General features: G+C 36.3%; 1 pseudogene; it reads right to left on the reverse strand.

The window, feature by feature from the left end:
• Nucleotides 1-288: 288 nt before the first annotated feature.
• LOC131762437 (platelet glycoprotein 4-like) lies at nucleotides 289-24,702 on the reverse strand (annotated as a pseudogene).
• Between the last annotated feature and the right edge of the window lie 927 nt (nucleotides 24,703-25,629).

Genomic DNA, 25,629 nt, shown 5'->3' on the forward strand with positions numbered 1-25,629 from the left:
TTTTCAAGGGTGACAACTTCATATTTTAGCCCATTCCTCCCAGAATAAACATGTAACATAGTGATATGCTTGATATTAATAGGCCTTAGTACTCATTCAGCCTTCATTTATGTTTTAACTTACATTAAGCATCTCAAAACTTAAAGGATGTATTAAAAACATTAGTTGACCAGACATGTTCAGAAATATTTGCAGCCTAATTTATAACCTCTTTTTGATAAAATGAAAACAGGTAATATATTAACTAATGTTATTGAAGCTCTATATAATTTTTGTTATATACTTATTTTACTTCGATCTGCATGCACAGTATGAAATCATAAAAGCAGTAAATATCGCCACACCAACACTCATTAAGATCATTTCTACCAGACCAAGGAGGTTTATTTTTCCAGTCACTTGATTTATGAACATTGCTCTCTTCTCATCACCCAGTGGTGCCAGTCTGTAATCAAGTTAATAATTTTTAGCATTATTTGGGTAGTTTAGTGGAGCAAAATAGTCAAAACCGTCCACTTATGTATCAGTCTTTTTTCAAAACACTGCATAAATTTTAGTTGTCATTATCTGTAAGACAAACCAATGGAAGTCCTTTTGCATGTCAAACAAGGTAATAAATGCCAAGGTGGAATATTTAGAGAGAAATATAATCCTCTTCCCTTTAAATATGTTATATAGCAGTTTTCAATACACTGGCTTCACTGATCAATACAGAGGTCCTACAGAAATATTTTCCAGTTTTCTGAAGGATGTTTCCTAGTGACAGAGGGAAATGGCAAATATCAACAGTTTCCTTCCTCTAAAGGCTTATGAAATGTGTTTCCTAATTCTGTGGCTAATCAGTTCCATGATTCACACTAAAAATATCTTGTCAGATAATAGATAAACTGCCTATACCTACATTGCTTTCCCTGACCTGTGAACAATTAAAAAGGTCTATAAAATTCCACATGCTAAAAAACTAGAATAGAATTACTGTGACATTTCATAAGCAACAATAGGAAGAGATCAGTGTAATTTTCATTGAGATAAAAGTAAGTAATTTATCAAGATTGTGATGTAATGAATATGATCAATAAATGTGATTGAGAAAATGGAGATAATTTAATTTTTCCTTCATTTTTAGAAAACAATATTAAACCAATCAGATCAATAATGTAGTTGCTTACAGGTTCAGCATCTAAGTACGCACTATGTTCTTCTTCATTTGGATTTAAGCCTTCAAAAGGTTCTGTAATTTCAGGACTTGCATGTAGAAAATGAGGAAGTGAAATGTACATGGGTTTTCCTGAAAACAAGTTTTAACAGACAATCAGGATAAATCATTTTCCTCATTACACATACCTCTCAGAAAAGATTTCCTTGAAAATAAAGCTTTTTAAGTTAAAAAAGAAATGCAAATTTGGCTTTGAATACTAATTGGAGGGCCAGGGTAGGGGAAGATTATAACATCTAATCACTTTTGAACAAAAATAAAATTTAAACTTCTCCTAGTAAGCAGTCAATTGATGTCTGTTGTTCATTGCTTAGGTGTTTATTTTAAATATGTAAAGCTTAGCTGTTGAACACAAAGTTACAACCATATACCTTCATGTTTCAGGCAGTAATATGTCTATGGACTGAGAATTTATTCAAGAGGTTTTTCTCTCTTTAGTCACACTAACTCCAACATGAAGTAGGTGAGCAAAATAAGATAGACTCCAAATTTCATGTTTGAGTCAATTCTTGTTTCAGGGACATTGAAATATACTTATTTTTATTTACCATTTTCTAGGGTAGAAAAAGTTAGAAAAATGTCAGCTGGATAAGTTGGGGTGCTCAAAGTATTCTGGAAATTATTTTCATTTTGCTCTAAATCTAAAAGGAGCACAGGGATTCTGCACAGCAAAGGATGCCATCAAAAATGAAAAGCCTACCTATGGGATGGGAGAAAATATTTGCAAACCACATATCCCATTAGTGATTAACATCCAAAATATACAATGGATTCACACAACTCAAAAAAATAAATAATCCAATTAAAAAATGTGTGAGGGACCTAAAGTTATATTATCCAAAGTAGCACAGGGAAATATCAGTATGGTTTTACCTAACAGTAACTAAGTTTTGCAACACTGAAAGAACTGGGAGCTTGAAAGTGGTAAAAAAAAAAAAATCAGAACAAAAATATCCTACCATCACCCTAACTTTCTGCCCTTATTGCTTTCTCACTTTAAATTTCTAGTGGAAAGGAATCCCGGGTGAAGTTTACATTTTAAAGAATAATGAAAATTATGCCATGGATAGTGACACTGAGAACTTGTACTCACCTTCTTTGCATTTGCTAACATCTAGCACACCATATAAGGTATAGTTTTTGGAGGTAATTTTTTCTGTGCAGAAACAATGGTTGTCTGGATTTTGAAGTGGAGATGCAAAAGCCCTGGATGGAAAAATGAATCTATACACAGGGATTCCTATCAGATCAATTTTGGCTTCAAACACAGCATAGAATGACCTAAACACAGATAAGAAAGAGCTTCATTCTGGGAAACTGAACTTCATTCTGGAGACCCATTTTTTCCTATTTTAAAATTTGTATTATTGCTTTAACTTACAAAAATTAGATATAATCTTGTTAGAATTCATGCTTAAAGCTTAGGGAAAAAAATCTTGGGAAATTTTAAGGCATTGTAGAACTCTACTTGAGTATGAGCTATTCTTATCTTTGTTTTCAAAAGCTTCTGAGATTAGTTTTTGCTTATGAACTACCAGAGAGTGTTTATATTGAAGACATTTCTCATAGTTAGTTTCCTCTATGGACTAAATATTTATATGATTCCCTCAAATCCTTTATTTGTGCCCAGTTTAAATGAAATAAACATAAAGTTTCAGTCTTCCAAAGCTTAATCCTGGAGAGAAGGCTGCTCACTTGCTGGGGTACGTGCATGTGGGTGTTTATTGTATGTCTCCTACGCTCCATTGTTTACTACGTGTCCACCATAACCCCTAAGTTTGTTGTCTAATTGTGAGTCTGTTTCTGTTTTGTAAATAAGTTCATTTGTATCATTTTTGTTTTTTAGATTCTACATTTAAGCAATATCACATGGTATTTGTCTTTGTCTGATTTACTTCACTTAGTATGATAATCTCCAAGTCCATCCATGTTGCTGCAAATGTCATTATTTCATACTTTCTAATGGCCGAGTAATATTCCACTGTATATATGTACCACATCTTCTTTATCCATTCATCTGTCCATGGACATTTAGGTTGCTTCCATGTCTTGGCTATTGTCAATAGCACTGCAGTGAACATTGCGGTTCATGTATCCTTTTGAACCACGTTTTTCTCTGGATATATGCCCAGGAGTGGGATTGCTGGATCATATGGTAGCTCTACTTTTAGTTTCTTAAGGAACTTCTGTACTGTTCTCCATTGTGGCTGTACCAGTTTACATTCAAACCAGGAGTGTAGGAAGATTTCCTTTTCTCCACAACCTCCCCAGGCTTTATTTGTAGAGTTTTTGATGATGGCCATTTCTATCAGTGTGAGGTGATATGTCATTGTAGTTTTGATTTGCATTTCTCTGATAATTGACAATGTTGAGCATCTTTTGATGTGCCTCTTGGCCATCTGTATATTTTCTCTGGAGAATTGTCTATTTAGATCTTCTGCCCAATTTTTGACTGGGTTGTTTGTTTTTTTGATATTGAGCTGCATGAACTGTTGAAGATTTTGGACATTAATCCCTTGTTGGTTGCATTGTTTGCAAATATCTTCTCCCATTCTGTGAGTTGTCTTTTCGTTTTGTTTATGGTTTACTTTGCTGTGCAAAAGCTTTTGAGTTCATTTAGGATTTATTTATTTTTCTTGTGATTTCCATTACTGTAGGAGATGGATCAGAAAATATATTGCTGTAATTTATGTCAGAGAGTGTTCTGCCTATGTTTTCCTCTGAGAGTTTTATAGTATCCAGTATTACATTTAGGTCTTTAATCCATTTTGAGTTTATTTTTGTCTATGATGTTAAAGGATGCTCTAATTTCATTTTTTTTTTAACATGTAGCTGTCCAGTTTTCCCAGAACTATTTATTGAAGACACTGTCTTTTCTCCATTGTACAGTCTTGCTTCCTTTGTCATAGATTAATTGACCACAGGTGTGTGGGTCTATTTCTGGGCTTTCTAGCCTGTTCCATTGATCTATATTTCTGTTTTTGTGCCAGTACCATACTGTTTTGATGACTGTAGCTTTGTAGTATAGTCTGAAGCCAGGGAGCCTGATCCTCCAGCTTTGTTTTTCTTTCTCAAGATTGCTTTGGCTACTCAGGGTCTTTTGTGTTTCCATACACATTTTGAAATTTTTGTTCTAGTTCTGTGAAAAATGCCATTGGTAATTTGATAGGGCTTGCATTGAATCTGTAGATTGCCTCATGTAGTATAGTCATTTTGACAACATTGATTCTTTGAATACAAGAACATGGTATATTTTTCCATTGGTTTGTGTCATCTTCAATTTCTTTCATCAGCATCTTATAGTTTCATAATATAGGTCTTTTGTCTCCTTTGGTAGGTTTACTCCTAGGTATTTTATTCTTTTTGATGAAGTGGTAAGTGGCATTGTTTCCTTAATTTCTCTTTCTGATCTTTCCTTGTTAGTGTATAGAAATGCAAGAGATTTCTGTGTATTAATTTTGTATCTTGCAACTTTACCAGATTCATTGATGAGCTCTAGTAGTTTTCTGGTAGCATCTTTAGGATTTTTTATGTGTAGTGTCATGTCATCTGCAAACAGTGACAGTTTTACTTCTTCTTTTCCAATTTGGATTCCTTTTATTTCTTTTTCTTCTTTGATTGCCATGACTAGGACTTCCACAACTATGTTGAATAATAGTGGCAAGAGTGGACATCCTTGTCTTGTTCCTGATCTTAGAGGAAATGCATTTATCTTTTCACCATTGAGTATGATGTTAACTGTATTTTTGTCATATATAGCCTTTATTATGTTCAGATAGGTTACCTCTATAGCCACTTCCTGGAGAGTTTTTTTTATCATAAGTGGATGTTGAATTTTGTCCAAAGCTTTTTCTGCTTCTGTTCAGATGATCATATGGTTTTTATTCTTCCATTTGTTAACATGGTGTATCACACAGATTGATTTGTGGATATTGAAAAATCCTTGCATGCCTGGGATAAATCCCACTTGATCATGGTGTGTTATCCTTTTAACGTGCTTTTGGATTCAGTTTGCTAGTATTTTGTTCAGTATTTTTGCATCTATGTTCATCAGTGATATTGGCCTGTAATTTTCTTTTTTGTGGTGTATTTGTCTGGTTTTAGTATCAGGGTGATGGTATCCTCATAGAATGAATTTGGGAGTATTCCTTCCTCTAAAACTTTCTGAATAGTTTGAGAAGGAGAGGTGTTAAATGTTATCAAACATTCTCTAAATGTTTGATAGAATTCGCCTGTGAAGTCATCTGATCCCAGACTTTTGTTTCTTGGGAGTTTTAACCACAGTTTCAATTTCAGTACTTGTGATTGGTCTTTTCATATTTTCTATTTATTTTTGGTGCAGTCTTGGGAGACTGTACCCTTCTAAGAATTTGTCCATTTCTTCCAGGTTGTCCAATTACTGACATATATTTGCTTGTAGTTGTGTCTTATAATTCTTTGTATTTCTGTGGTGTTTGTTGTAACTTCTCTCCTTTTCACTTCTAATTTTATTGATTTGAGCCCTCTACCTTTTTTTATTTTATGAGTCTGGCTAAAGGTTTATCAATTTTGTTTACCTTTTCAAAGAACCAACTTTTAGTTTTATTGATCTTTTCTATTGTTTTCTTCATTTCTATTTCATTTATTTCTGCTCTGATTTTTATGATTTCTTTCCTTCTACTAACTTCAGGTTTTGTTTATTCTTCTTTCTCCAATTGCTTTAGGTGTAAGGTTAGATTGTTTATTTGAGATTTTTCTTGTTTCCTGAGGGAAGATTGTATTGCTATAAACTTCCCTCTTAGAACTGTTTTTGCTGCTTCCCATAGGTTTTGGATTGTCAGGTTTTCATTTTCATTTGTCTCTAGGTATTTTTTAGTTTCCTCTTTGACTTCTTCAGTAGTCCATTGGTTGTTTAGTAGCATGTTGTTTAGCCTCAAATTTTTTTTTTTTTTTTACAGTTTTTTAAATTATAGTTGATTTATAATCTCATAGCCTTGTGGCTGGAAAAGATGCTTGATATGATATCAGTTTTCTTAAATTTACTGAGGCTCATTTTTTGTCTCAATGTGTGATCAATCCTGGAAAATGTTCCAAGTGCACTTGGAACAGATATTCTTCTGCTTTTGGATGGAATGCTCTCTAAATATCAATTAAGTCCATCTGGTCTAATTTGTGTTTTAAAGCCTGTGTTTCTCTTGGTCTTCTTTCTGGATGATCTGTCCATTGACGAACATGGGGTATTAAAGTCCCCCACTATTATTGTGTTACTGTCGATTTCTCCTTATATGGCTGTTAGTATTTGCCTTATATATTAGGGTGCTCCTATTTTGGTTGCATATATATTTACAACTGTTATATCTTTTTGGATTGATCCTTTGATCATTGTGTAGTGTCCTTCCTTGTCTCTTGTAACAGTCTTTAACGTCTATTTTGTCTGATATGAGTATTGCTACTCCAGCTTTCTTTTGATTTCCATTTGCGTGGAATACCCTTTTCCATCCTCTCATTTTCAGTCTGTATGTGTTCTTAGGTCTGAAGTAGGTTTCTTGTAGACAGCATATATAAGGGTCTTGTTTTTGTATCCATTCAGCAAGACTGTGTCTTTTGGTTGGAGTATTTAATCCATTCATGTTTAAGGTAATTATTGATATGTATGTTCCTATGACCATTTTCTTAATTGTTTTGGGTTTGTTTTTGTAGGTCCTTTTCTTCTCTTGTGTTTCTCACTTAGAGAAGTTCCTTTAGCATTTGTTGCAAAGCTGGTCTGCTGATGCTGAATTCTCTTAGCTTTTGCTTGTCTGTAAAGCTTTTGATTTCTCTCTTGCATCTGAATGTGAGCCTTGCTGGGTGGAGTATTCTTGGTTGTAGGCTCTTCCCTTTTATTACTTTAAATATGTCATGCCACTCCTTTCTGGCCTGCAGAGAAATCAGCTAAGAAATCAGCTGAGTCAGTTTCTGCTGAGAAATCAGCTGTTAATCTTATGGGAGTTACCTTGTATGTTATGTGTTGTTTTTCCCTTTCTGCTTTTAATATTTTTTCTTTGTCTTTAATTTTTGTCAGTTTGATTACTATGTGTCTCAGCATGGTCCTCCTTGGGTTTATCCTGCTTGGGCACTTCCTGTACTTGGGTGATTGTTTCCTTTCCCATGTTAGGGAAGTTTCCAGCTATTATCTCTTCCAATAATTTTTTGGGTCCTTTCTCTCTCTCTTCTCTTTCTGAGACCACTGTATGTGAACGTTGGTGCGTTTAATGTTGTCCCAGAGGTCTCTTAGACTGTCTTCATTTCTTTTCATTCTTTTTTTTTTTATTCTGTTCTGCAGCAGTGATTTCCACCATTCTGTCTTTCAGCTCACTTATCCGTTCTTCTCCCTCAGTTACTCTGCTATTCATTCCTTCTAGTGTATTTTTCATTTCAGTTATTGTATTTTTCATCTCTGTTTGTTCTTTAGTTCTTCTAGTTCTTTGTTAAACATTTCTTGCATCTTCTTGATCTGTGCCTCCATTCTTTTTCCGAGATATTGGATCATGTTCACTGTCACTACTCTGAATTCTTTTTTGGGTAGATATCCTATCTCTGTTTCACTTAGTTGTTCTTCTGGGGTTTTGGCTTGTCCCTTCATCTGGGACATACTTCTCTGCCATTTCATTTGTCTAATTTTCTGTGATTGCAGTTTCCATTCTGCAGGATGCAGGATTGTAGTTCTTCTTGCTTCTGCTCTCTGCCCCTTGGTGGATGAGGCTGTCTAAGCAGCTTATACAGGCTTCTTGTAGGTGTCAGAGAGATCAGCTAGGTGGTTTGTGACTACCTAGAGGGGTGGGATAGGGAGGCTGGAGGGAGACGCAAGAGGGAAGAGATATGGGAACATAAGTATATGTATAACTGATTCACTTTGTTGTAAAGCAGAAACTAACACACCATTGTTAAGCAATTATACTCAAATAAAGACGTTAAAAAAAAAAAGAATGGATCCTTATAGCCCCACAATAATTCTTTCAAAGTTCTCTTTTGAAACATAGACGAGCTTGATCTTTTGATAAGTAAATTGAGTACGCCTTGAATAAATACATTTGGATAGAGATGCGGTACAGTCTCCAAAAAAGGAATCACTGTTTAAGACACCAATTGCAGTATCAGATTTTTTTTTTGTTTTTCGGTACGCGGGCCTCTCATTGTTGTGGCCTCTCCTGTTGCGGAGCACTGGCTCCGGACGCGCAGGCTCAGCGGCCATGGCTCACGGGCCCAGCTGCTCCATGGCATGTGGGATCTTCCCGGACCGGGGCACGAACCCGTGTCCCCTGCATCAGCAGGCGGACTCCCAACCACTGCGCCACCAGGGAAGCCCACAGTATCAGATTTTTAACAAATAAATGGAAAATACTAGAATTCAGCTTAATAAAAGAGTTGTCAGCTATATCTTTAAAATGACTGCCAAATCTTGCCAGAACTAAAAGTGTATTGTTTTTGTTTCTTCATCTCTGAATGATTACATTTCTCTGGAGACTTTCAAAGTTAAATCCTACTTTTTAAAATGATACACTTTAAGTGGTCTTCTAATTCAGTTGATTATTACATGATTTTGTCATCTTCCCAAAGGGCCATAAATCAAAATAATGCCATAAGAACACATTTTCATAAAAATGACAAAATAAATAATATCTAATGATAGTTCTAATGAGATTAATTACAGTGGATTCTAGATATTTCAAAACCAATAATTTTGCTGTCTATTCACTGCTGCAGCCGATTGAGAACAGTGAAAGTGTCATTCTTGGTTCCAACTGATAGTGAGCGTTCAAAGATGGTACCATTGGGCTGCAGAAAAGAGACTGTGTGGGTCTTGGAGTGCCAGGTTATATTTTCCTTGGCTAGATAACAAAGTCTGAAAAACAAAAATAAATAAAATTCATAATAATTGTTGCAAGTGAACATTAAGTCTCAAATGCCGTTCATTCATGCAACAAATAATTTTTGAGTGCATAGACTATGTCAGAAATTAGGCTAAACAAGTAGGTTAAAATGATCAATAGGCCAATGCTGAGCCTCTAGCAAAGTTGAGAAGAGGAATCTTAGATGTGTGTAGCAGAGGAGAAGGAATAAGTGTTACTATAGTGGGTTACACAGATTCTGTGGGAAAACACAGATCAGGAACAAACCCAGGCTTGGGATGGTTGTGGTGGAGATAATGGACAAGATAGGAGACTGGGATTGACACGTATACATTATTGATACTATGCATAAAATAGACAACTGATAGGAACTTACTGTATAGCAGAAGGAACTCTACATAATGCACTGTGGTAACCTAAATGTGAGGAAAGTCCAAAAGGGAGGGTATCTGTATGTGTACGGCTGATTCATTTTGTTGTGCAGTGGAGGCTAACACAGCATTGTAAAGCAACCATACTCCAATAAAAATTTTTTTAAAAAAGATACAATTCCAAATAAATGGTCTGAATGACAAAGAGACGTTTAGTTAGGTAAAATAGTGTAGAAAATAGCATGTATTAGGTAAGAAGTAGGAACCAGGTGTAATTTTAGAAATGCAGATGTTTCAATATAGTTGGCTTAGGGAGTAAGGAGAGAGGTGGAAATAAAGCAACTGTAATAGGCAACATCTGGAACATAAAAGGATTGCATCCATGCTTAAATGTTTAGCTTTTATCCTGAGAGTCAGGAGGAGACAGCAGAGAGGTTTAAACAGGGGAACAGTAAAAGCACGTTTCCATATATTAGAAAGACTTTTCAAAGTGCACAGCCTTTCCAGTACTGGCTTTTCCATAATTTCCAGTATTTTCATGAGAATTAAAGATGGCTAATGGAATACAATTTCCACTTTGGAGATCAGTTCCCCTCCATCCCTGCCCCATATACTGTATACTCATTAGTTCTAAGCTCCTGGAAAGTACCAACTACTTTTTAGGAATGAGGTGAAGGGTGATTATTATGGAAAAAATCTTTTGCAAGTACAAGATATTTACTGAGATGAAATAGGGTATTTATTATTCATTGCTCTATCATATATTTGAATGTCTGCTTTGTGAGGCTACAGTAGATATCTGTTGTTATTTAACTAAGGTAAAGACTGAAAAAACAGGAAACTGAAGTGTAAAAACAAAAACAAACCAAAGAAAACATGACCTGATTTTAATCAGGTATAATAAAAAAGTAAATTCCTATAGGATAGGTATTATGTGTGTTTTGTATCCCCAGGCAGTGTCTGGTATATGGCAAGTACTTGGTAAATATTTTTTAATAAATAAATTAATTAATTGTTCATATTCTTTAAAAAGGGAATTCACAAAAAGATAGAAATATCTTATTTCTAATATAATTTCATCAAAACTTTATTATTTACTGTTCTTGGAGTACTGTAGATATGCAAAGAATATAAAAATCTGAAACAGCAGCCAGGACAGTCTATTAGTAGTCAGTTACTTTTTTCTCTTAGCTAATTGTATTTTAAACTTAGATTACATATTATTAACATTTAAAATTAAAATACTTTAATTTTCAGGAAGATTTCTGTATATATAGTAGTTGAAATAATAGCAAACATAATTGTGACCCAAATTCTAATTTACTTGGTTGTACTTACAATACTATACCAGTAGATGGCACTCACTAAGGGAAAAATCCTTCAAACTGAGGCTTGTGCTCACCTCAACACGTGGAAAACTCTCAAACTATTAACTTTTTCTGAAAACTAAACGGTCGTTTTCCCATTATTTAAGGCATCCAAGCAGGCACTAAGGACTCTGTGTTGTTGACATCATGAGACAAAATGACTCATAGTTGATCATAATTTCCTTTAACATTGTTATGTAAATAGGAGTTTATTGTTTATGTACTTTAGCTGCAAAATCCAACTTCTCTAACCCTCATTTCATTGCTTCTCCAAGTAAATCAATTATATCTAACCCACCCTGCTTTCTTCCCAGATAGAGATAGGTTAAAGTCTCTAAGAATAAAATTTATATAACCTATCAAGCAAGACTAGGACAGGATTCAATATTATGTTTATGTTTTCCCATACTCCAATTAATATCCTTAAAAGTAGAAACATAACCCCTCCAAACAAACAAAAAATTAAACAAAAACTGTGATGAGTTCTCAAATTCTAGAAACTATTCTCTTTTCTTACATGTGGTCAGTTCACAGAGTTGTGATTTTTAAACAGTTATGCTTAGATTCTTATTAGGTCATACGTGAATTCTAGATTTTCATAGGTACACATCACAGCTACAACATTTTTTGAACAAGGTATTCATATTGGCTTTTGATAATGACATAGAACTATAAGACCCTGAAAAAATAAAAGTATTTTTGAAGGTAAGATTTTTTCCTGTAACAATGAAAACCAAGTCTTCTTTGACAGAGTTGTGAATAGTCGCAGACCTGTGCCTGGAGACAAGGAGACGTGGGGATAATTACTAAGACAGAATAGGCACCAAGGTGCTCTGCAGCTTATATATCATGTGCTGCGGCAGCGGGCATCGCCCTCCCAACTACTGTTATTTCATTATATTTGAGTGTGAGTTGTCAATCTAGAAACATATTAATGCATGGAGAGGAAAGAAATTATATAATTCTAGAATATCTGAAACAGATAAGAAAGTTAAACTATGAATTAGAAGAAACCATTATAAATATGAAATTTTGTAATAACGCTTGATCATAGTGTATAACTAGTTGTAATTATCCTTGAGGAAAAAAATCATACATTTGTATAACAAATCATACAGCAGGACTTAACTCTGTTCCCATATGGGCACCATAAATGTATTCCTAATCCTTGGTTAGGTTTAGTGTTTTTATCACCTCAGTCTTTCCTTTCCTTACTTTGATAGTTAGAAAAGACACACAGTCTAAAATTTAGATAGAAGAAAATGTACTCAACAATCTAAGAGCTATCAGTCCTAAGTTTGTATGAATATGGTAAATCACTTCAAATCCCCTGGTATCAGTTTTTTAAATTTACAATTGAAAAGTTCTGGCTAATTATTTCCCCCTAGTTCTTATAGTTTAAGAATGAGTTCAAAAGTCTATTAAACTGTCAAGGCATGTAAGACAAAGGTATAGCTTATTTAGTCTCAGTACTGAAGAAAATATAAGAATGAAACTATTGAATAAATACAAATACCCTTAAGACCTGGAAAATAGTTTGACTAGAAGTCCTTAGCAGGTATTGTAGTCAGGTCGAATCAGTTTAATGCTGTGGTTCTCAGAATTGAGTGTGTATTGCAGTCCCCCAGAGTACTTGTAAAACTCATTACTGGGGTCTAAACCGAGGGTCTCTGATTCATTTGGTCTAAGGTGGGGCCTGAGAATTTGCATTTCTACTGAGTTCCCAGGAGATGCTGATGTTGCTGGTTCAGGGACCACCCTTGGAGAGCCACTCATATAACCTACACTTTCAATTTTAGGATTTCAAAGTGCTCTGGTTTTAAAATTGTGATAGATTTTTTTCTATTTAGCATGCATATTTTAGACTTGTTGAGAATACATGCCACAAGTGTAAAACTCCTGTAACTTCCTAAATGTAGGGCAGTTAATTGATGCTGATAAATTCATAATAAAATATATATTTCTTATCATCATTAAATCCTTAGATTAGGGTTTTACATAGGCAGAAACAAAAATTTCAGTGTATATTAATGGTAAGAAAATAACAAGTATATTTCAGTACAATGGCAGTTGTCAAGTGGAAGCTTTTTCAGAAATACATATGGTCAAGGAAAGAGTGCCACTTATTATGGGGACTCGTTCACCGATACATGTAAGGACCTCTTTGCTTAACTTTAATTTTGCTGCTGTTAACTGCCATTCCCTCTGGATTCTGCACATTGAAGATTCAGAACTGTCTGTAGACTTCTGTGCCTGTTTTAACCCAATTTTTATAAGCAGTTATACCTTCATCAAGGACAGCTTCCTATGAAAAAGAAAACAAGTTTGGGTTATTTCTTTGTAGTAGGTACTGGCACTTGTTGGAGTTTAAAACCTTTAATTATTCAATAAAAGGACTAAGCTCAAGTATCTTGCTCATGAGGACCTTTGTAACCTGCCATATGTTTGCATCAGAAATGTTTTCAACAAATTATGATAGCAATCTCTTTTAGTTAATCTTTTACAAAGAGAATCAGTGTGTAATATTGCAGACATGTCTGTTGATTTGTAAGGCCAACCATTGGCAAGCTTTAGAGTGACCTTATGTGAGAGTTCACAACACAATTTACTAAGGAAATTTTATTAAACCTTTTCCAAAAAGTTCTTATCAGGTTGAACATTAACTTTTTTTCTGCCCTCAGTGAGTTGGACTGAGAAGGCAAACCAGAAAAACAGAGAAAAATCTAGTGGTATTGGAAGCTTTTTCTCTTTTTTCAAAAGTTGGATACTTCAGGGGGAAGTCACTTATCACTTGTTAAATTAAGAAAAACACAAATTTGACTTCTCTCCTTCAAAATCCTGCTCAATGTGGCTTCCCTAACTCTCAATATATTCACAGCAACCTGTTAGTACATGTTTCCAAAAATTACAACAGTCTAATTCAGTACAATTAGGTTACTACTTTTTAGATAAAAGGATGAAGGAAGTTTTCCTTGTTTTCTTTTGTGAAATCCATTAAAATAATTGATGCCCCTTGTAGTAATGATAGACAAACAGAAAAAAATACCAATGACAGAACCAGAAAACCCTACATTAGAAATCTGTCCTGTGCTTCAGGAGCTGGGATTGAGTAGAAAGTCACCAAACCCCTTGGGTCGATTTCAGTATCTGTAAAACGAGAGAGTTATCATAGATGCTCTCCTGGATTCCTTCCAAGGCTTTCACTGTCTGAGCAGGAAGCCTCTGAAGCTCTAGTAGCTAGTGCAAACAAAGGTGACTTTGTAGCAGGCAGTGTTTCCAAGTAAGTACCTTGGGAGGAATGCCCAGGTGTAAAGTTCCAACTTACCTTAGTGCTAGAGGAAGAGGGAGAAAAGTATGTCATACAAAATGAGCCTAACAAGACCCATGAATACAGGGACAGTCTGACCTGTTTGTTTCCTTCACCTGCATTCATAGAATGATGGATCAGGAAAGGACATTGAACATTAGTACATTTTCTAGGAGAGCGTGCTGAGGCTCTGAGAAACCAGGTGTCTGGCCCACGGGTAACTGAGGCAAATACCTAGAAGTAGAATCATGATGAGGATCCTAGTCTCTGACCCGTAAGCTGGTCCTCTTTTACACCATGTTTTTACTCTTTTTTGTAAGTTTCAACCTGCTTTGTTCAAGGGTCACCTGTAGTTTTATTCACCTGAAGCAAAGGAGGGACAAACATATTATGTAAGGCATGCAGTGAGTACATAAGAAGAAAGTTCAGGTTACTCAGCACATCTTATTCAACAGCTTTTCTACTTATGTTTATCTTCAAAAAAAAAAAAAGGTGGTTTGTCCCCACTTTTCTCTCAAATGCAGCTATTTATAGCATGTAAAATTTTTTTTGCTTACTTGATTTTCTTAATAATGCAGCATCTTACATATTAAAATTTATTTTATTTGCTAATTTCATATTAAACTTTTTCTTTATTTCTTCATAGAAATAGACAAGATATTGATGTCTGTAGTAATTTACTGCTTATTTAAAGTACTTAAATTTAGAAAACAAAGGTGCTGGAAAGAAAACTAATTATTAAGACTTATGTCAAGAAGAGAAAGTAAAATGTTTGTTTTAAGATATCACTAATCACATACTTTTCTTGAGTCTGTAGGGATATCAGCTGTATCCTATCAGTTCATAGATCATAAATTCTATTTCTTTTATAGAATTCCTGAGTATATCTACATGTGGGCTTTCTTTGAAAGAAGGAAGAGTAGAATTTTTCTGTTTCTATTTTTGTTATATCTACATAGTGTTTCTAGAATGAGCAGTATGCCTTTGCACTATATTGCACTGGTGGTAGGAACTGAGGCTGAGCTATAAAAAAGCATCACCAATACGTAGTTCAGAACAGCAGAGAACGTTTCCAGGGAGTCTGTAATTATCCCCATGTGTGGATAGAGCTTTGTTCCCTGGGAAACTCCACCTAGAAAAGGCATCACCCAGGGACATCCCTGATGGCTCTTTGGTTAAGAATCTGCCTGCCAATGCAGGGGACATGGGTTAGATCCCTGGTCCAGGAAGATCCCACATGCCATGGAGCAACTAAGCCCATGTGCTACAACTACTGAGCCCGTGCGCCACAGCTACTGAAGCCTGTGCACCTAGAGCCCGTGCTCCGCAACAAGAGAAGCCACAGCAATGAGAAACCTGTGCACCGCAATGAAGAGTAACCCCCGCTCGCCACAGCTAGAGGAACCCGCATGCAGCAATGAAGACCCAACACAGCCAAAAATAAATTAATTTTTTTAAAAATTAAAAAATATAAAAGCCATCACATAGAGGTAAAATTTCCTGGGTTGTGAACCACAAAACTTTAAAACAGTTTCAGATTACAAGTATATATACTTGTACCGTAAATGAATGCCAGGACCTGGATGACATTTTCTAACTCATGAGTGAGTATCTCAAATTCCCTATTCTATCCATAAGTCTTCTTTCCATTTTTCCTTAGACTAGGAAACCAGATCAGACACCTCTGTTTTCCACTAGACACATACTATTATTCTTTTGATACTCAATCTTCCTCACCTAATAAATACAGTATCTGCCCATAAAACTCAGTTTTAGAGTTTTGGGTGTGATTAACACAACAACAGGTTGAATACAAATGATGAAATTTAGCTTTCAAAATTAATTAAGTTCCTTTTCACACTCTCACTTTACACAATATCTAGGTGTGTTTACAAAGCCATGATTCCCTAGACATGAGTAAGATGCAGATACACATCCAAGCTAGTTAAACAAGTCATTTAAATCTGGTTGTGTTTCATCATGTGGAAACAGAAGTTCATTAGACTAGTACCTATTTTACATGTGATCCCAATATGTAAAGATAGTTAAGAGCTATTCTGGTCAAAGTGGGAACTATGGACTGTTCCCCTTCCACTCACATCTCATTTGGGCTCTGAGTCATCCCCACAGAACCCAAGGGCTCTGTGGAAAATGTTTAAATAACTAGATTAGGAGATCTCCAACACATTTGTTTCTTCAACTTACCATAATCCTTTTAATTGTGCATTTCCATCCTATCAGAATATATGGAGGTAAAAATATGTAAAAGAAAAAAGTTTATAGATATCTATAATATAAAACAATAATATACATCACTAAATTATGCTTTTCAAATATAACAAGTTAAAACATGTTTTGGACCAGCCCTGAACCAAGATGGTGGAGTAGAAGGACTTGCTCTCACTTCCTCTTGTGAGAAGACCAAAATCACAACTAGCTGCTGGACAGTAATCAACAGGAAGACACTGGAACTCACCAAAAAAGATACCCTACAGCCAAAGACAAAGGAGAAGCCACAATAAGACGGCAGGAGGGGTGCAATCACAGTAAAATCATATCCCGTAACTGCTGGGTGGGTGACTCACAGACTGAAGAACACTTATACCACAGAAGTCCACCCACTGGAGTGAAGGTTCTGAGCCCCACATCAGGCTTCCCAACCTGGGGATCCAGCAATTGGAGGAGGAATTCCTAGAGAATCAGACTTTGAAGGACAGTGGGATTTGATTGCAGGACTTCAACAGGATTGAGGAAACAGACTCCACTCTTGGAGGGCACACACAAAGTGCGCTCATTGGGACCCATGGGAAGGAGCAGTGACCCCAGGAGAGACTGAACCAGACCTACCTGCTAGTATTCGAGGGTCTCCTGCAGAGGCGGGGGTTGGCTGTGGTTCACTGTGGGCACAAGGACACTGGCAGCAGAAGTTCTGGGAAGTACTCCTAGGTGTGAGCCCTCCTAGAGTCTGCCATTAGCCCCACCAAAGAGCCCAGGTAGCCTCCAGTGTTGGGTTGCCTCAGGCCAAACAACCAACAGGGAGGGAACCCAGCCCCACCCATCAGCAGACAAGAAGATAAAGTTTAACTGAGCTCTGCCCACCAGAGAAACAGTCAGCTCTACCCACCACCAGTCCCTCCCATCAGGAAACTTGCACAAGCCTCTTAGATAGCCTCATCCACCAGAGGGCAGACAGCAGAAGCAAGAACTACAATCCTGCAGCCTGTGGAACAAAAACCAGATCCACAGAAAGATAGACAAGATAAAAATGCAGAGGGGGCTTCCCTGGTGGTGCAGTGGTTGAGAGTCTGCCTGCCGATGCAGGGGACACAGGTTCGTGCCCCGGTCCGGGAAGATCCCACATGCCGTGGAGCGGCTGGACCCGTGAGCCATGGCCACTAAGCTTGTGCATCCAGAGCGTGTGCTCTAAACCGGGAGAGGCCACAACAGTGAAAGGCCCACGTACTGCCAAAAAAAAAAAAAAAAAAAAAAAAAAAGTGTAAAAAAAAAAATGCAGAGGGCTATGTACCAGATGAAGGAACAAGATGAAACCTCCGAAAAACAACTAAATGAAGTGAGATAGGCAACCTTCCAGAAAAAGAATTCAGAATAATGATAGTGAAGATGCTCCAGGATCTTGGAAAAATAATGGAGGCAAAGATCGAGAAGATGCAAGAAGTGTTTTAACAAAGACCTAGAAGAATTAAGGAACAAACAGAGATGTACAATACAATAACTGAAATGAAAACTACACTAGAACGAATCAATAGCAGAATACTGAGGCAGAAGAATGGATAAGTGACCTGGAAGACAGAATGGTGGAATTCACTGCTGCAGAACAGAATAAAGAAAAAAGAATGAAAAGAAATGAAGATAGCCTAAGAAACCTCTGGGACAACGTTAAATGCATCAACATTTGCATGATAGGGGTCCCAGAAGGAGAAGAGAGAGAGAAAGGACCAGAGAAAATATTTGAAGATATTATAGTCAAAAACTTCCCTAAGATGGGAAAGGAAATAGTCACCCAAGTCCAGGAAGCACAGTGAGTCCTATACAGGATAAACACAAGGAGAAACATGCTGAGACACATAGTAATCAAACTGGCAAAAATTAAAGACAAAGAACAATTATTGAAAGCAGCAAGGGAAAAAAGACAAATAACATACAAGGGAACTCCCATAAGGTTAACAACTGATTTCTCAGCAGAAACTCTACAAGCCAGAAGGGAGTGGCATGATATAGTTAAAGTGATGAAAGGGAAGAACCTACAACAAAGATTACTCTACCCAGCAAGGATCTCATTCAAATTCGATCAAAAGCTTTACAGACAAGCAAAAGCTGAAAGAATTCAGCACCACCAAACCATCTCTACAACAAATACTAAAGGAACTCTCTAAGTGAGAAACACAAGAGAAGAAAAGGACCTACAAAAACAAACCCAAAACAATTAAGAAAATGGTCATAGGAACATACATACCGATAATTACCTTAAACGTGAATGGATTAATTGCTCCAACCAAAAGACACAGGCTTGCTGAATGGATACAAAAAGAAGACCCATATATATGCTGTCTACAAGAGACCCACTTCAAACCTAGGGACACATACAGACTGAAAGTGAGGGGATGGAAAAAGATATTCCATGCCAATGGAAATCAAAAGAATGGGAGTGTTTCAGTCTTTTTTTTGTTCAGTGTCCTCGGCATGGTAGTCTGCCAGGAACTGTCTGTCTGATTGTTAGAGTCCCATGAGACTCAGGAACACAAGGCCCTTTGGCCTCTAGAGCCAGGTGAATGGTATCCCCTGGAAATCATCCTCCAAACCCAGGGCATCAGGTATAAAAACTGAATTATTAAATTCATGTAAAACTCTATTATGGGAGATACTGGTTTTCCTTAACACTGCAGAGGGAAAGTGTGAAATCGGCATCTTCTGGCTGGAGTGGGGCAGGGGGGGTGCATAAGCATGGTGCTCATGGAGGGAGGGGGAGGTGGCACCCACCTGCTGGAACAGGGCAGAGGAAGAGTGTGAAGATGGTGTCACCAGCCTCTGTCCCCCAAAAGTATCCCAGCAGGCTCTTATGTGTGTATTAAATGAGATGCCTGAATCTCAGTCTAATATTTTACAGTTAACAAATGAGCCTCTTTGATATACAGTCTGGGTGCCTCTTATTCTGCTGCTTCTGTACCTAGCCTTGGGGGAGGTGAGCCTGAGCATGTGAGCCCTTTAACTGAGTCATTTCTCAGTTTTTCTGTGCCCTTGTGGGTCTCATGGAATTGCTCAGCTAGTTTTTAGTTTATTCAGAGAAAATTGTTCCTTATGTTGCTATAGATTTGAAGTGTGTGTGGGAGAAGGTGAGTTCAGGATCTTCCTATGTTGCCATCTTCAACTGGAACCAGAGGTAAATATTCATTAATAACACAGCAAATATAAATAATACAGAAAAATAATACATTTCAGCAAGAAATTATTTGTAGAAGAAATTTCTGAATCCTAGTGACTCAACTGCCCACTCGGTTACTCCACTGATACCCCTCCTTATAATTCTAGAAACATACTACATGTGTGCTGGTGGAAGGCTGGGTTAGGAAGGGAATGGGGGATGGGCAAAAGGAAGTGGCTGACTATCAATACAGATAGTTCTCACAATCTTATAGGACTTTTAATTTTAAATGATTATTCAGATATCTATGAAAAAATGTGCAACACTAATGTATGTTAACATTTCAAAAAAGTTTCAGAAGAAAGAAAATTTTTAGAATCCTGCTCCCTGGTCTCTATCAAAATCTGAAGATACTTAATACTTTCTCACAATCCATATTTCTATTTTAAGACAGTTCCTCAGAAGTCTCCAATAACTAAATTCTTCTCTTTAATATTTAGGAGGTGGAATTTATAAAACTACCCACCACTTATTTCCCATCCTTTCATGTAGGCCCATCTTTTTGTAATGACCATAGTCCTCAACTATGTAGACTGAGGGTAGGATTAGAGAAGAAAAGTAGCTGTCAACTCGGCTCTTTGAGCCTAGCGAGTTCCAAGCTCAGTTCTGTCCTCCACACTGGCCTTATTTATTCTTCTGTAACTGTATAGACACTCATTCTCCTCTAGAAATAAGCCCTCATCTTTATATGCTTCTTCATTGCCCTTACTGCTTATCCCTCTCCAGACATCCTCCAAGTAAGCAATCCAACTCATTATTTTGCCCACAGTAAAGCTCTGTAGATCTGCAGCTTTATATTTATATTCGTGCAATATATAAGACTCATGGATGCTGAAGAGTCCCTTTATTCCAGTGGATAATTTCCATCTCAGATAAATTGTGGGGAATATCTCCAGTGTTAATATCTCTTACCTGCCCCTGACCTATATACTACTTTACATGCAGCAAATAAGAATATTTGTCATGAATATTGTCAAGCAGATCAAAGAACACATTCTAGAAAATTTAGAGAATATAAAGTTAGTACTACCTCACTCTCTACTCTGCCATATAGATAGTTCTATTACCATCTGAAAATGGCGTTTACAAGCTCAACAGTCAAATGACAAAACTTAGTAGAATATTTATAACAAATTTTAAAATCTGATGGGTTTCTTCTCATCTCAGTATGCTTATATAGCTTTGCTCTCAGTTGTTCTGCTGATATATCAAACTATTACCAGGAACAGGTCAAATAAAACTGTTACACAGTGGTCCAATTTCAGTATGACTTGAATCAGGGCTTTTTCAATTTTTTGTGTATATAAATCACTTGGGGATCCTATTAAACTACAGATTCTGATCCAGTAGATCTGGGTTAGCATCTGAGATTCTGCATTTAAAACTGGTTCACAGGTTATGCTGAGGCACCTGACTCAGATTTCACACAATTAAAGAAACAAGACTTTAAAACATTTATGTTTCCCTAGGTATGTCACAGTTCTCCTTCATGAGTGTGTAGAATGGAACATTTCTGAAGTATGTACACATAAGCTTACTAGCATCTGAGAACAGTTGGGAAAAGAAAATAGGAGTTAATATGTCAATAACTCAGACAAAAACAGCTAATATACAATTATAGTAGCAATATCAAACAATATTGAAGTCAAGCACATTCAAAAATTATAAATGAAAAGCAAATCATTTTTCTAATAAAGTTTTTATTTTCACAAATATTTAAAAATGTAGCTTCCTTTGAGCCAGGAAAGGAAAAAGCAGAGTATACCTGTATGTATTTGATACAGATATTCAACACTGACTCATTCTTAGTTCATTAACTCAGCTCGCTGCAAATAACTCAGAAAAAACAATCATAGGTAATTCTGTTAGTGTATGCAGAAAAGGGTAATGGACAGTGATCATTTAAGTGGAGTGAGTGGAGTGGTTATTTAGAGTTGTAGATGGGCCAGAAGAGGCAGACAAAGAGAGAGCAGCCACAGTGTCTCTAACACACTGAACTTCAACCGGAAACACTGAACTGACAGGTGGAACACACGTGCAACAAACTCGAGCTCCAAAGATAATTAATGTGTAGCTCAGACATTGAAAATGGGTTAAGATTGACAGATTATTTCACATGTAAAAATCCAAATACAAATATTTAGCACTTTCACGAGAACAAATTTTCAGGGATAACCAATTTGCTTTATTAGTACATTTTTTTCCTGAACTGATACCCCCTTTCCTTTCTGAGAACTGAAAGCTGTATAGCTCTTTTCATGTACTTGTCAGCAACAGTAAGCCTTCACCCGTTTTAAGATGCTATAGATTCTCTAACTTAACTCCTTTGCATATGCTATACATTTTCAAACTTAAGTTTTGAACAACTGTAGTTTTGTGCTGATTAAACATACTTTGGAATAAAAATGTGCCACTTTACAAAATGGTGCAGGTTTTTTCTATGGAATAAAACATACAAATTCATTCATGTGTACAATGACACTTTCTCTAGGTTAAACAAGTTACATTTAACACATTCCCCAAAGCGCCCACTCCCAACCAGCATACGCACATGCACACGGAAACACACACACATCCAAATCCATTTTTTTATATGAAAAATTTATCTCCCATTTATTAAAGGAAGTATTATTTTTTTCTACTGGGTATTTTTTTTTTTTTTTTTTTTTTTTGTGGTACACGGGCCTCTCGCTGCTGTGGCCTCTCCCGTTGCGGAGCACAGGCTCCGGACATGCAGGCTCAGTGGCCATGGCTCACGGCCCCAGCCGCTCCGCGGCACGTGGGATCCTCCCGGACCGGGACACGAAACTGCGTCCCCTGCATCGGCAGGCAGACTCTCAACCACTGCGCCACCAGGGAAGCCCCTCTACTGGGTATTTTTAATGTATTTCACTTATCTTTGAGTATGAATTATCTTTCCTCTTATACATAATATATAGAATTTAGAGAAAACATGGTGAGGAATGGTAAAGATTAGAATATTCAAGTATTTAGTTATAGACACATAAGTCAAAGCCTTTTTCCTGATATCTATATACTATGAGATGCATTTTTGTATGAAGATTTAAAAATGAGTAATTGATTGGTTATGCAGTTCTACCATGAGGTGGATATGTAATTTCTCAACCATTTCTTTTGAACAGTTTCTACTTTACATCATTCAGCCCTGCTTAGTTTAAGATTTAAAGAAGTATCCTTTATATTCCTCCTAGATCAACATGTCCACAAATATCCTAATAAAGCAAAAGTAGACTCAAGTATCAGATGAGGATGTTTAGGATCTCATATGTCCAGATCTTAGGGGGATACTTTTTTCTGTTCTCAATAAATGAGAGAACATTATTACATCAGTATGTTTTGAGTAGCTTCAAGATTTTCCAACAATCCTTCCAAACTGGTACTACTTCAGTTTGGGGTTTTCAGTATTTACCCTGGCAGCTAATATGAGGAGATTAATTATTCTTGATTTTAGTATCTCAACAAACCAGTTACTAATAATTTATCCTAGAAAACTCTGTGGGTGAAACACAAACAGAATGTGGTCCACCTTCCCTTTCTATGGTGGGCCTTTCTAGGGGGCCTAGTGCTCTTTGCCATAAGTGATCCCCTGCTAATGAAAGGGGTTACCTAACAATATGTCTTCTAATGAAAAGGCAATATCCTTCCTAGTCTAGAATTTAAATACTGCAACTCTAAAGCATGACCAAGTATCTTTTTATTTCTTTTTCCCCCAACTGGCTCAAAAAATTAATGAAGGAAAATGTGGTCAAGATTGAATTTAGAAATGTTTCAGAAGGAAATATAGATGCATAAAGAAATAAAAATTCGATAGAATACATTGGTCAGAAAACTAGAGTAAATGTTTTGTGACACAACTGGACAAAAGCACAGGAATTTAAGGAGCAACATTTTTGAATGTTTGAAACCAGTCTTTCTGTGGTGACTATGAAAGCAAGAAATATTACGACAAATAACTTTGAATGCACATTCTACTCTTTGTAATCTCCCACACAATAATTTCTTTATTATCATTTACATCTCTTAATACCAGCACAGCATTCTGAAGTTGCCAAGCATAAGTTATATGCAACTGAATGAAAAGATCAAAATCTACTCAGATTTCCAGAAGAGCTGCAGAATGTGGAAAACAACAAAGTCCCCAAACATGTTCATTTGCATTATCACTGACAAAAATGTTAGCCATATTGTTGTAAAGAGCATGGTGATATGGCTTGCTCATGCTGTGTGAAGGATTTAATAGAGAAAGAATATTAAGTAATGTTTAATAAATGGTTCATAGGGCAGTCATTTAGTTTCCATTCTTAAATGTCTTTCAGAATAGTTGATACTCATGAAATGCAATGTCCTGACAGTCCTGGGGTCTGTGTATTGCAGGGATACTGATGAGGGTAGTGATGTTTTCCCTTTGATGAGGAAGATAAGAGTTTAGGGTCCAGGATTTGTTTAGAACATCCACCCGTCTGCTGAATTTAGCAAAGTGGGACCAATCAGTGAATCAGTACCAAATAAAAATAACTGGACCATGCTGAAGCCACATCTGTAGAAACTGAAATCCATTCCATTGTGAACATGTTGAATTTTAAAAGGTGCTGTTTTTTTTCAAAGTATGGATTTTAATGACATCTTAAAATCCTTTAGAAATGTGCTGCTGCTCAGTACAAAAAAAAAAAAAAAGTGCCACCAGTTCTTGAACTATAAGATAAGATGTGTTTTGCAAACATAAAGCATATTAAATCTTCATTTTGTAGGTCGATATTAAGAAAGGTCCTGATGTAGCTGGTTCATAAATGTAAAGACTCATTTGCTTCCTGGAAAGCAGAAGAAAGGTAAGTACTTATCAGAAAGTCGTGGAAAAATACAACAGGTAATATTCAAATTCCAAATTCTGAAGATGTCATGTTTTCTAGTAATTAGCCCAATTTCTCAAGCTGCAGAGAAAAATTCTCTGATGAACTTCATGGATAAGGCAATTATTTTCCCATTCCAGGATACATGGAAGGCTGCTTCCCAGCTCTCAAGAGCTGCGCATGGCCAGATAAGGAGGGGTAGCTCATTAAATCTGCTCTGGATGAGCATTTCCACTCTTTGCTGTCCCTTCAGACCATCCTCCATTTAGCGGTGTATATACTACTACTTTCAAAAGGACTATTGGCTTATTCTCTTTGTGATCCATTGTGCAAAATCACACCTTAGCTCCACCATCTTTGCTTTACTCTCTCTTGTACATCCATCTCCTTATTTTTCAATTGTTTATAAATCTTCCCAAAGGCATAATTATTATAATATTCGAAACTGAAGCTTGTTTAAGGAAATCTATATCTGTGATTCTTCTAAATCTAGTCAATCAAGTAATCTACAGAGAACAGTGTTCTTCTCTATTTGTAAAGAAAAAAGAAAAAAGGCGTATTGTTGTTTAAAGAGCAGTAGCTTTTCCCTGTAACAGTCAGATGTTAAGCCAAACCAATATACTTGTTGACAAAGACACTCTAGAAAGTTTTCAATCTTTCACCTAATAGAGCCATGTACAGACCCAAGATAATTGGCATTCAAGGCTCATTAAGCACTGATGAAATTGTTAATGTAATTTCAGTAGAGAACAATACAGAAAAAATTGACGACTCATACTTCATTTTGAAAAGCATATTTTCCCACTAGAAGAAGTTTTTGTTGTAATTTGGCTTTTCAGTGGATGATCTTTTTGTCTATTGTATGTGTTCATGTGAATTACTTTGTTTAATCATAACTTATTTGTTTGTTACTGGACTAATGACAGATCTTAAAGGTGATGCAATATTTCCTTTATGTGTTATAATGTGAATATATTAGGTTAGCATTTTGAATACCTATTCAAATGGATTGTAGGCAGAATTGTTCAGTCCCCTTTTGAGTGAATAGTGACAGAAATAATCAGAACAAAAAATAGAGTTGCCTTCCTAGTCTCAAGCTCTCAGTTTCATATCCAAAAAAATATTGCCCAAAAATTCCACTTCATTTTTCTTCATCTTCAGTTTGACTGATTCACACTGTGAAAATGGACAA

This window comes from Kogia breviceps, chromosome 9, assembly GCF_026419965.1.
Source record: "Kogia breviceps isolate mKogBre1 chromosome 9, mKogBre1 haplotype 1, whole genome shotgun sequence".
NCBI lineage: Eukaryota > Metazoa > Chordata > Mammalia > Artiodactyla > Physeteridae > Kogia > Kogia breviceps.